Here is a 14,581-nt window from a genome sequence, read left to right on the forward strand (position 1 = left end):
GAAACTACAGCCGCATCATTATTCCAGTTCAATCAGAGAGTGCAGCAAGCACCTCTACCGGTTTCGAAACTTATTAGTCTCTCATCAGGAGGCACATATGCTGCTCTCTCTGACCCAACTAGGACAAACCCCGGCGTGCAGTCACGGATCGCAACGAACGAAATGTCAAGGATGCCCTAGCGGCAACTGCTATCAAAAAACTAAGTTTTCAATCTAATAGCACATAAAACAACATCCAAAAATGTTATTCTACATCCTACCAGACTGAAAACAATGGGAACCTTCTCTGGTAACACCTCCGAGGCTGAGGCTTCTACAATTTGCAAGCCATAACGGATGCTGAGACTAAGGAAGATGAGGGAATTTTACAATTTATAAATTCCCTCATCTTCCTTAGTCTCAGCATCCGTTATGGCTTGCAAATTGTAGAAGCCTCGGAGGTGTTACCAGAGAAGGTTCCCATTGTTTTCAGTCTGGTAGGATGTAGACACAACATTTTTGGATGTTGTTTTATGTGCTATTAGATTGAAAACTTAGTTTTTTGATAGTAGTTGCCGCTAGGGCATCCCTGCCATTTCGTTCGTTGCGATCCGTGACTGCACGCCGGGGTTTGTCCTAGTTGGGTCAGAGAGAGCAGCATATGTGCCTCCTGATGAGAGACTAATAAGTTTCGAAACCGGTAGAGGTGCTTGCTGCACTCTCTGATTGAACTGGAATAATGATGCGGCTGTAGTTTCGTGTTGCAACGAAACTGAAAATGGTTATTCATTTTTTATTTACATGTTTATTCCCATTGAAGTACGAAGGGAACCATTCTCGTTGGAACTTTACCGCGCTGAGCAGATGGGACGTGAATTATAAATTGTAAAATTCCCCCATCTTCCTTAGTCTCAGCATCCGTTATGGCTTGCAAATTGTAGAAGCCTCAGCCTCGGAGGTGTTACCAGAGAAGGTTCCCATTGTTTTCAGTCTGGTAGGATGTAGACACAACATTTTTGGATGTTGTTTTATGTGCTATTAGATTGAAAACTTAGTTTTTTGATAGCAGTTGCCGCTAGGGCATCCCTGCCATTTCGTTCGTTGCGATCCGTGACTTCACGCCGGGGTTTGTCCTAGTTGGGTCAGAGAGAGCAGCATATGTGCCTCCTGATGAGAGACTAATAAGTTTCGAAACCGGTCGAGGTGCTTGCTGCACTCTCTGATTGGACTACAATAATGATGCGGCTGTAGTTTCGTGTTGCAACGAAATTGAAAATGGTTAGTCATTTTTGATTTACATGTTTACTCTGATTGGAGTACGAAGGGAACCATTCTCGTTGGAACTTTACCGCGCTGCGCAGATGGAACGTGAATTATAAATTGTAAAATTCCCCCATCTTCCTTAGTCTCAGCATCCGTTATGGCTTGCAAATTGTAGAAGGCTCAGCCTCGGTGTTACCAGAGAAGGTTCCCATTTTTTTCAGTCTGGTAGGATGTAGAATAACATTTTTTGATGTTGTTTTATGTGCTATTAGGCTGAAAACTTAGTTTTTTTTATAGCAGTTGCCGCTAGGGCATCCCTGCCATTTCGTTCGTTGCGATTCGTGACTGCACGCCGGGGTTTGTCCTAGTGGGGTCAGAGAGAGCAGCATATGTGCCTCCTGATGAGAGACTAATAAGTTTCGAAACCGGTAGAGGTGCTTGCTGCACTCTCTGATTGAACTGGAATAATGATGCGGCTTTAGTTTCGTGTTGCAACGAAACTGAAAATGGTTATTCATTTTTTATTTATTTTATTACTTTTCAACAAAAAAAAACAAATTTTTTGGAAGATATTTCGCAAATAGCTCAGAAAGTAAATATTTTATAGAAAAAAATATTCTTAGCAAAAATGTATTTTTGGAACACATTTTTCATAGGAACATATATTTTTCATAAGAACATATTTTTCATAAGCTACCTACAACTCTGGTTTTACTGGGCGGGTCTGTACCTACCTACACTTCATGAATATTCTGTTTTTCATTTTATTATAAGCTGTATTTTTGCTAAGAAATTTTTTCGATAAAATACTTATTTTTTCAGTTATTTGAGAAAAACCTCCTGAAAATGTGTTATTTTTGTATGTTGAAAAATAAACGTTTTTGATGTTATTCCAATCAAACAAGTATTGACTTCGTTAAAAAACTCTATAGAACAAAAGTTACTTAGAAGTAGTCATTTATCGATTTCTGGACTTATTTGAAATACAGTGGAACCTCGATAAGTCGGCCCCCGATAACCCGGAAGTCCGGCTAACCCGGACCGATTTTCATCAGACAAACATTTCAACAATAAAAATGTATGTAGGTATTTTTTTTGCATAGATATTATGTTAAAACATTTTATCTGTAGCCTCTTCTGGAATTTCTTAAAAATATCCAGTTTCATTGATAAAACTTCGCTTTGACCATAATATAATATTTGAGAGATAATGGGTATTTGTGTAATTTGAACTATATGATAGTGAAAATGACTCATGGCACACGGCAGCGGCAGAGCGACGTTCATTATTTCGGGCTATCGCAAACAACAGAGGCACCTGTTATTCCTATATTTATTTCCAACTGTCTTTTAAAAAATTCTTTTTTAAATAATGGTCTTTTAAACAATGAAAGAGCCACTGCTCTTAAATAACATAACATGCAGACGAAATTGACACAACCGAAACTGACTTAGTTTTTTTACCTAGAAATGAACAATACTCTATACAGTCTATACTCTATACTATACATACTCTATACAACTATAGGTAAGTTAGATGTGTACTGTGCATATATATTTCATGTTATTTTAATTATAACAGACTTTATCTATAAGTATACTGTATTTTATTAATTTTTACCATGCTCTCCGGCTAACCCGGATTTTCGATAACCCGGATCGGCCGCGGTCCCGATTAATCCGAGTTATCGAGGTTCCACTGTATATGATTTTTCAGCCTCGAGAAGGGGTGATTTATACCCTCAATTAAATGCAACCAACGGTACAAGTCTAACTTTGAAGTGGAGGATAGGTTGAACCTAAAACCAAATTTTCAACCAAATCCGTAATAACGCCGAAAATTACACTCCAAAATGGTCATTTATTGGGCTAAATCTAAATTATCTAATTTCACTGTCTCGTTATACAGTGATGAGCGCGCTAACCGGCATAATAACCCAAACGATGGAAAACATATTAAGTTGTGAAATAAAAAGGAATGAATCTAGTAGAGGTTGGAAATTTAGCGATAAGAACCTATAAAGTTAGATTATATTGGTTGTTTTCCACCTTTACCATATCACATGAGTATGTCAACTAAAACTGTAACTGCCACAGTGGTAGTTGCTAAACTCGTCCGATACGTCGAAAACTGAGAAACAATCATTATAATGTAAATTTATAAGTTTCTGTCGCTAAATTTCTCATCTCTACTAGTTTCATCTCTTTTATCTTACAACTTCATATGTTTTCCATCGTTTGCGTTATTTCGCCGGTTATTAGCGCGCTTATCACTGTATTTATATAAATATGTAACTACCAATATTTTATATAATTTCTAATATAAAATACAAAAGTCACAGTACCAATTTTCCTGATATTAATTTTCCTAGAACTTAATAGATAAATAGGTACTTAATCCGCTTAACCACGGGAGCGAACTAGGTTATGGTTTTCGGAGCGAACTAGTATGTAATTAAGAGGGTTTTTTGACCTTGGGAGCGAACTAGTGTGCTCCGTTTCAAGATATTACTTTTATTTTTAAAAATATCAGTAAACAAAATATCGGTAGAACCAAATTAACATTCGATAAAGGGTCGTCTTTTTAACAATAAATAATTTTTGAAAAATTTTGGAACACGTAATAAATATGTTATAAGGGAATACGCATTAGGTGGACATTTTTTATCCTATCCGCCCTTGGGCGTTTAAGGGTTAATCAAACTGAAAAGTCTCAGATACAGAATCCACTATTATAATAAAAATTAAAATGGTAAATAATTATTTAAATCTGAAAACTCGTTGGAAATTCTTTCTGGTTCATCCTTAATCTTTGACTTTTACAATTAATAAGGCAACAGACGACAAATATAGAGAACGAAAAGGACTCTACTATATGCAGTCAAATTCCGTTTTCATTCGTCTAGGAAAAGGACAGAAAATAATTTCCTAGTACTCAAATCTGAGTAAAGATAGAAAAGTAAAAGACGGTTTTTGCTTGCTTCGGATCCAGAGGGATTCACAATCCCTGGACAGCTGGCAAGACAGAAAAGTTTTCTGTATAAAATTCCCAGTTGAAGTCTTTTCGTCCATATATGTTTGGTCCAAGTTAGTCAAGGTAAATTACACCAGTTAATAGGGAAAAAAATCGTCGATTTCACTTAAAAATGTTAAGCAGGGTTTTGAAGGTGCTAAAAGGTAGATGAGAGATAACTGATGATAATTCCCTGAAGACGTACAGCTAGTTTTTCTTCTTCTTTTTTTTTTAAACAGTTACAAAGAATGAAAAACTCAGTTTTTTGGCTATAAAACGTTTTTTGTGTATTTTAGAGAAAAATGTTTCAAATAAATATTGTAGACCTTAAAAAGTTCTTTAATTTGGTGGGACACGTATTGAAATATACAAACAATTGACCGAGATAATTGTTAAAAACTCCCATTTTTGCACTAATTTATAAATATTAATAACTTTAACTTTTGTAAAAAAATATACAATTTAACTACTTTAAATTAGGCTGTTTAATGGGTTATTTAAGTGTGCTAAATTTAAACCAGATCGACCAAATAGTTTATAAGTTATTCAATTTGTTTATCCCAGAGGGTAATTGTTTAAACAACTGTTCTTGCCCTAACAGTGACTCTAGAGATATTTTACAAATAACAATAGATTATTTGAGACTTTAATTTTAAGATGTATTGAAAATGTTTTAATATTTTATCAAAATTGTTATTAATAAAACCGTCTGAAAAAGACCCTACTTTTTAGGTTATAAACAATTAGAATAACTTTGACAGTTTTTATGTTACACGCTTGTATGTAGGCTCACTAAAAAGCTGGTGAACAAATACACGTTAAAATAGAAAAAAGGATTTTATATGACCAATAGAAATCAAGTTAGAATTTTTTTTTTTCAATAAATCATATTTCCATTGTTTATAAACATTAAGAGCTGAAAATTGAACAAGTTGTTTAAGAAAATCTATATTTTATGACCCACTTCATAGATTGCATATGCAGTGAAAAAATAAGAAGTCATGCCTAGTTAAACTGATGCTACTCGTGAAACACCGCCAACGAATGTAAATGTGAGAATAGCTTCGTTTTATTTTTTAGAATGAAATCCAATTTGAAACAGGTTGAAAAAATTTGCAGTTTGCTATGACTTATTTTAATTAGTAAAATATAAATAATTCTTACGACATTATTGTAAAATTAAAGTATATTATTTATATAAATATACAATGATAACTATTATAAATTAATCCAATATATATTATTTTTAATTTGGTAGTATTTTAAAAAGGTAAGTTTAATTCTATTATAATTTCATTTAATGAAACTATTAATATATTTTGTCTATGTAGATATCTAATTAGTATAAACAATGTTTTTATTCGTTAATTTAAATTAAAATTAGTAAATACTTAATTACTTTTTTAATTTTCTATTCCCACTTTCTAAATAAATGGTTCTAAAATAAATTTTGAAAAGATTTTTTGTAGGTACTTCACAAAAAAGGTTTATGCAAGTTGTGATACATGATTTTCCTCCTTTTCCTCTGATCATCCATAACAAAAAAAAATACAGTGCTTTTTAGATAAAACTATCCATCTTAATACTTTGACAGACAGAACGTCTATAGACGTCTAATTTCCATTGATGGAATGTGACACAACGTCTATAGACGTTGTATTTTTCCCTATTCTACTATGCAAAATACATATGTTGTGTCACAACACTTGCTTATACATTTGACGCACTGTCCGTCAACGTGTTAAATAACTTTTGAACCACTGATTTTTAGAAAAATCGCAAAAACACGTCAAATAATAGTTGACAGAGGAGACATTATACCATACTTAATATGGCCGAGAAAGTCACCCTCTCACCCCCATATCATCCCTTAATTTTTTTTAAATTACTTCCACCTTTTTTATTTTATATTTGGATTCTCCTCTTTGTACTGAATTCAAAAATGTATCACACATGATGCAATGATTAGTTTATGAGAAAAATAAATACAAAAGCAAGGAAACTGGATTGAAAAAAATTATGTTTTTATCAATATTATTACATACAAACATTTAGAATAAAAATTTCACTTCCAAAAATTTTAACAATATTTATTCAAAATGACTTCTGAAATATTTAATAATAATTATTGTTAAAATTTTTAGTAGTGAAATGTTTATTCTAAATGTTATAAAATGGTTAAAAAAATAATTTTTATTCAATCCAGTTTTCTTGCTTTTGCATTTATTTTTTTTTCTCATAAACTAACCATTTTAAGCATCCAGTGTTATACATTTTTGAAATCAGAACAAAGAGTACAATAGAAAGTTTCGAATAAAAAAATGTGGAAGTAATTAAAAAAAATTAAGGGATGATACGGGGGGTGAGAGGGTGCCTTTTCCAAAAAGGTTAAGTATAGCACAATGTCTACCTCTTCAACTATTATTTGAGGTGTTTTTGCGTTTTTTTCTAAATATCAGTGGTTCAAAAGTTATTTGAGGTGGATAGTTTTATCTGAAGAGCACTGTATATTCAAATTTATTGATTTGGTGACACAAACAAATTAAGTAGTTGCACGATTAAATTAATTATTATATTGATACATTTATATTTTGAATATTACAATTGCTAAAATAAATTTGAGGTTAAGTTTTCAATATCCCTGTCTTCTTTAGACGTCTTCTTAGAAATATTTAATCTTAGCCATTTATTAATGCGGCGGCATCTGATAAAAATACAATTCTGACTACTTTAGTAGAATCTGCTGCAAAATGCAAAAAAAATAATCAAAATACAACATTCGTAACCTTTGACCAACCACTTTATTGAAAAGCTCGCAGTATAATTGCAAATGTAGATATAAATGAGGATCCTCATAATTTGTCATCGGTTACAGGGCCGTAACTACCATTGGGGCAACCGGGGCAGTGCCCCGGGGCCCCCGGCAAAGGGGGGCCCCGCAGATGCCCCTTTTTGACCGTGCATAGATTTTAATGAGGAAAATAAAAATATGTATTTTAAAAGCCGATCCCAACAAAATATTTTCAAATGACACAATTTTAAAAAGACCTTACAGTGGCACCCTAGACCTCAACATAAAGTTTTATTTTTTCACTGGGGAAATTGGTATTTTCGACTAAAATGCAATTGGAACAGAACCCTCAGAAGGGGCCCCTGAGGCCTGAGCTAAGCTGGGGCTCCCGAGACCTTAACATAAAAATTTAAATTATTACTTAGAAAGTTAGTTATTTCGGCGTAATAAAACCTAAAATGCCATTGGAAGAGGGGCTCGGGCTAAGCTGGGGCTCCCGAAACCTATCGTAAAGATATAAATTGTTATTTACTGAAGAAATAAGTTATTTTGGCAAAATAAAAGCTAAAATGTAACCGGAATACGGGCCGCCGGTCCCAGCAACTTTGTCTTAACCAATTTACCCCAGACCACATCTTGGTACGTGAACGGAACCACATGGTACCACATATTGAAAAGAAAGGTAAGGGTAAGATGGAATGAGCACATTGGAATCAGCCCCACCAGTACTACAGCATAATAAATCTAACAGCATTGACGGTACTCGCCTTCGAGAGTGTCACTGCTGAAGGTACCGGATATGGTTTTCTAATATCCTCGTCAAATAGGACTCAGATCTCATTAGAGCTGTATATAATTACTTCCCGACGGCCTCCTCCTTTTTGACATCTTCCTATTTCCTTCAATTTTTCTTCCACTTTTTCCATATCGAATTTTACCGCATTCTTGAATTTTTCTTTCGCCTTTTCAATTTTCTGTATCTCCTCAGCAATCTGGTTTACGTCTTCCTGCATTTTCTCTAAATAAACCTTCATATCTTCATATTTTTCTATTCGGTTTTGAAGTTTCAAGAAATTTTCTTTTTATTGATTCTTTATATTATTATCTCATTTTGTTTTACTATCTGTTTATTTTGTTGTTTTTCTTTTACATTTTTTAAAGCGAATAAAAAATAAGGTGATTTCAAAATTATTTTGTGTTGGTCAACTAAAATTGCAATATGTAGATCGTAGGTAGGAAGAAGAGGAAGACCTCAGATGCGATGGAAGGACGATATTGCAGGAAAAAAGCTGCAGGAACTAACTGGAAAAACGCAGCCAAGGACAGACGGAAATGGAAGGATTTGGGGAAGGCCTATGTCCAAAGTTGGATAGAAATGGGCTAAAAAAAGAAGAAGATCGTAGGTACAAGAAAGAATATTCAGTCATGGAATGCATTAAAATGCGTTTTCAAGGGGTTAAATGTCGAACATTTTTCCGGACCCCGCCTTCCGCTGCGCTGGGGGTAAACCCCCAGACCCCCCGGTAGGGGGCCCCCAGATCACCTTTGCCCCGGGGCCCCTAACATCGTAGTTACGGCCCTGATCGGTTATTGTTAGACTTGGTGGATTTCATGCTCTGAGTTCATTTATAGGTGATATTGGATATATTATATTGGATATGTATATATTATTACTTGATTCCTACTGGTCATATAAAATTATTTTTTCTTTTTTAATATGTATTTTTTCACCAGCTTTTCAGTGAACCTACATGCAAGCGTGTGACGTAGAAACCGTCAAAGTTATTCTAATTGTTTATAACCTAAAAAGTAGGGTCTTTTTCAAACGTTTTTTTAAATAACAATTTTAATAATATGTTAATTTTTTTAACATATCTTAAAAATAGAGTCTCCAATAATTAATTGCGATTTGCTAAATATCTCTAGAGTCATTGTTCGGGCAAGAACAGTTGTATAAACAATTGCTCTCTGGGATAAACAAATTGAATAACTTATAAACTATTTGGTCGATCTGGTTGAAATTTAGCACACTTAAATAACCCATTAAATAGCATAATTTAAAGTAGTTAAATTATATATTATTATGCAAAAATTAAAGCTATTAATATGTATAAATTAGTGCAAAAATGAGGGTTTTTTTACAATTATCTAGGTCAATTGTTTATGTATATGAATATGAGTATAATCAAATTAAAGAACTTTTTAAAATCTACAACACTTATTTAAAATATTTTTCTCTAAAATGAACAAGTAACGTTTTATAATCAAAAAACTGAGTTTTTCATTCTTTGTAACTGTTTAAAAAGAAGAAGAAAAATTAGCTGTACGTCTTCAGGGAATTATCATCAGTTATCTCTCATCTACCGTTTAGCACCTTCAAAACCCTGCTTAACATTTTTTCGTGTTTTTTTCCCTATTAACTGGAGTAAATACCTACCTAGATATTTTACGTCATCCTTGAGGTAAAGGATGTCCATCGAGGTTAACTTGTGGACATGTACCTCTTCTTGAGTGAATGTAATGTGTGTGGATTTTGAGGAGTTTACTCCAATTCTCCAGAGTTTAAGCCATTCGTTTGTTTTGTTCAGATATAGTTGCAGTCTCTCTGATGCTATCATTGGATTACCATGAGAGGCCAGGAAAGCAGTATCATCTGTTAGATTGTTGCTTGTTGGTAAGTCAGCCGTATATATTAGGTACAGGATCTGTCCGAGCCCACTACTCTGAGGCAGTGGCGGCTCGTATCACTTTAAGAGGTAGTGCCAGAATTCGGGCAGGTGCCCAAATTTTTAGTGACGAGTTCACGATATTGTCAAAAAAGGGGTGTCAAGAAATTTAAACATTTAAAATGCATTCAGTGATTGATTTGACATCATGTCCGTCCAACAAGTAAAATCTCCAAATTCTCTCAACTTATCGCCCTTTACACAAATATCGGAAAACTATAACTAACTGAAATTTGCCGCTGCGACGCGACGTCTGTCGTTTCATCGGCAATCACTGCAACATAAAGATAATTTTCAATTTCTTTCCTTATTTCTTCGTGATATACATCTAAGATGCACTGAAGGAGTTCATTTTGTGTTGTTTTGAGGTACATGCATTTAAAAGATTTGGAACTTTGAATATGAACCTAAGTCGTTGTCTAATTCGGCTAACATTGAACAGTTCCATAAAGAGGCCTCTATTTTCTGAATTTTCCTTTTCGTCGTGATTTCTCAAAACTAACTCGAAAGCTCCACAAAACTATATAGATATAATTTTTAATTTGATTCAAAACATATCGATTCTTTATCCACTTGTTCATTGTGTTTAATTAGACTATCACATTAGCTGAATTTAACTCGGGTTTTATTAAAAATTAAAATATTTTAAATTACTTAATAGTACATTATATACCGCGGGACTGAAGTAGTACATTTAATCCTGAAGGTAAAGTTTATGGCCCGACCGCAGGGAGGGCCATAATTTACCTGAAGGATTAAATGTACTTCAGTCGCAAGGTATATACGATACTTTTCGTACTTCCGGTATGATTTTATTAATTATTTCAATAATTTCAATCAGTTTTTTCTCTCTTCAACTCATTTAATAAACTGTCTTTAAAATAAGTTACCATAGTAACATTGCGTTGTGACAGTTATAATTTAGAAACATTGTCATTACTAGTGTCATTGTAAAGAAACATTGTTATTGATAATTATTGGTATCATGAGTGAAGAAGGTGTATCTGATATTGATAAAAGAGCAGCCGAAGTAGGTGAAGAATTGTTACCACCGAAATCTAGAAAACTATACGAGCAGCAGTACGATGCTTTTAAAAAGTGGTGCCGCTTAAAAAATGTGAGACAACCTACTGAAAATGCGCTGTTAGTCTACTTCGATGATAAATCAAAAGCGGTTTGTGCCTCAACTCTCTGGGCACATTACTCAATGCTGAAATCGGTTATTAACATTAGAGAAGATATTGATATAAGTAAATTTCCAAAATTATTAGCTTTTTTGAAGAGAAGAAATGAGGGATTTAAGCCAAAGAAGTCAAGAATTCTCACGTCTGAGCAGGTAGATCAGTTCTTACGGGAGGCTCCGGATGATAAATATTTAATGCTTAAGGTAAATTTGGAAATTTGTTTATATTCAGAAATTTTAAGAAATCAATTTTTTTGTAGGTTGCACTTATTTTGGGCGTTGCGGGAGCTTGTCGTGGAAAAGAGTTGGTTGATTTAGAAATCGACGATGTGAGAGATTTGGGCGATTCCTTCCTAATTGCGATTAGAAACACCAAAAATAAAATTGACCGAAATTTTGTGATCAAAAATTCAGAAAACAGTGCCATCAGTTTTGTGGCGATATTTCGGAAATATGTGGCATTGCGAAAGACAGGGACAACTCATTCAAAATTTTTTGTTCAATACATCAACAAAGAATGTACTACGCGAGTAGTAGGAAAAAACATGTTTGGTACAATTCCACGGCAAATAGCAGCTTTCTTGAAATTAGAAAATGCGACGTCTTATACGGGACATTGTTTTAGACGCACATCTGCGTCTTTGTTAGCTGATTCGGGAGCAACAATAGACGTGCTGAAGAGACATGGAGGATGGAAATCCTCCAACGTGGCCGAGGGATATATTGAATCGTCTATTAAAAATAAACAAAAAATTTCAGATAAAATATTTGGTCAAGTCGCCGATTCGTCCACTATAGTTATGCCACAGTCCTCATTCTCGCTTCCTGTTTCCGCAGGATCTTCGAAACAAACACCAGTTCAATATGAAAAGGACCTATCTGTTACTCGTCAGTTACCTGCTGCATTAACCCAGGAAAGACTGGTCAATATGACGAACTGTCACAATATTAATTTGAATATTAACGTTAATTACCATTCTAATTAATTATATTTTTCAATAAAATATCCCTTAAATTCGTTTGTTTGTGATTTAATCGTTCCGGGAGTTTCGTCAATATTTAATCCCGGAGGGATTAAATGTGACACTTTAGTACCTGTCACAAGGGAGTGAAGTTGTCACTTTAGGCCCGGAAGTACGAAAAAATATAATAGTTTATAATAAAAAGTTTAATCATTAAAAATGTAATAATTATAAATACAAAAAAGAGCGAGCGAGCGAGTAAAAAAACTCGAAAATATAATGTAGTACCCTGTACGAGAATCTTTTTGGATCTAGGATCCACTATTCACTATGATGAGCATAGTAAAAAATATTAGATCTTCCTTGTCGAGCCAGGCACGAATAGTCTCATTTAAACGTGTATTAAAAGTGCAATATAGCTCTATCTCTGTCACTTACATAGAATACCCGTAAAATCTTTCTCTTTTCAGCTGAGCATCTAAGCTTTTGGTACGATCCGATCATCCCGTCCGCTGTGAGTGGCGAGGGTTGTACTACACTGCACAGTTGCCAGATTTTATATAATTTATAAAGAGATAAGAAATACGCACAAAAAATGAACGGGCATTAAAACGGTTTAAAGATAAAAAAAATATGTTTCTGCATAAAAATAAGGTAGTGTCATGGCTCCATGGCACTACGTCACCGGCCATCACTGCCCTGAGGTACATTAAATAGTATGGGGTAGTTTTGTATTGGGACCGTGCAAGTTCGGCAAAGCGACCTCTATTTCTACGCTCTGTACTTTTATTCGCACTTTTAATTATATTGGCCAATTATATTAGTCCTGGTTGCTGGATAATTGTCAAGACCATAGTCCAAAAAAATAATAAGAAGAAAAAAATAAGATGCAGGTTATGTTTAGCAAACGTAAACAATTGTATGTAGTAAATAAAATCCGTTATTAAAATGCAGTATTGCAAGCAAAATACAATTAATTAAATTTACCTTTATATAATAATTGCATATCATATCAATATTGGGGAGCAATATATAATTTTTCTAAGTCAATGACAGAAGGTATGAAATATACGTCAATTTGACAATTTCAATTGACAATATGAATTATTTAAGATAGTTGCAATATTTCTCCGCGACTCGCGCACGGTCGTTTCTCGTTTCCCTTTCCAAGTACTTGCACACCGCGAATAGGCTTCACTATATTTTACTAGATATCTCCTTTCTGTAAGGTATAATTAAAGCAGTTTGAAGTAAGGGTAAGGTAGGTTTTTCTTTAATTTGTACAGAAGTCCTGTGTGCCACACCTTGTCAAAAGCTTGAGAGGCGTCCAAAAAGGCTGCAGTGCAGAGTACAGTATTGCTTGTTTTCGAGACTAGTTCTTATTGTTGTATATCTATAGTCTGTGAACTTGCTGTATTGTACTATGTTTGTTACGAAATTAATGGTCAGGTATGAGACTCTTTACATCCAATATTGGTTTGATTTTTGTTAACAAAAGTTTTTCAAACACCTTGGAGATGACTGGGAGTAGACTTATCATCGGTCGGTATGAGTTGACATCTTTTGAATCTTTTCCAGGTTTTTGGATGAGTATAATCTGTGTGACTTTCCATTGCAACGGGAAGTAGTGCAGACTTCACATAGCATTGAAGATCATAGTGATTATTCTGTAGTTTCTTAGGTATTGTTGTAGTAGTTAGGTAGTATTGGTTAGTTTCTTAAGGACCTTACCCGTTATGAGGTCGAATCCCGGCGTCTTATTAGGTTGAATCTCATTCTTTATTATCTGCTTTACTTCTTTAATATTAGACTTGGAGATTGGCATTTCAATTTGATATGGAGCCTCAAGAAAAGAATGAAACGGTTCTTCTTGTTCTAATGGCACTACTCTAGTAAATAGACTGAATACTGTCGAGTCGAAAGATGTTCTGCGAATGTCTCGGATTTCTCTGTGTCTGTTCTTGCACATTTACCTTTGGCATTGTTTAAAGAAGGTATGGCGTCTTGTGGCCCTTTTACTTTTTTCGTCGCCTTCCGTAGCGAATAGTTGTGTCTTTGAATGGAGTCAGATTTTCTAAGTAAGTTTTGATCCCCCTGTTTTTTCTTCTTTTAATATATTTTTAAGTCTTCTGATAATTCTGTTTAGATTTTCTTTGTCAATAGGTGCGTGAGTGTTTTGCCACTTTCTCCTCGTTCAAGTTATGCTTTCCTTCCATAGCGTCTGTTCAGAAGTATCACTCCATCCCGCCTTTTGTATGGAGGTAGTAAGTTGTTGCACTGCGTTGTTAATTTGTATTTCTGTTTTAAGTGGCAAATTAGTTGATATTTGTTCTGTTAATGCACTTCGGAATATGTTCCAATTTGTTTGGTTGTTTGGTCTCTCTAATTGTTATTTTTCCATTGTTTTCCTTTTCTTGGTAGCTTGGGGATTTCTTGTTTAACTATTGTCAATATATAGTTACTGTCAGCATCTGCTCCTCTGTAGCTTCTACAATCAGTCACGGATCTATTGTGCTTTCTTTCAATGAGAATATGATCTATTTTGTTTCTCGTTTTTCCATCAGTTGGATTCGCTTGCTATCTATTTTTAAGTAGCATCGTATACTCCGCACATTGTTGCCATGACATTTGCTAACTTCATGAAGGTAAGAAAAAAATCAAAAC

The sequence above is a fragment of the Diabrotica virgifera genome, chromosome 3 (genome assembly GCF_917563875.1).
Source record: "Diabrotica virgifera virgifera chromosome 3, PGI_DIABVI_V3a".
NCBI lineage: Eukaryota > Metazoa > Arthropoda > Insecta > Coleoptera > Chrysomelidae > Diabrotica > Diabrotica virgifera.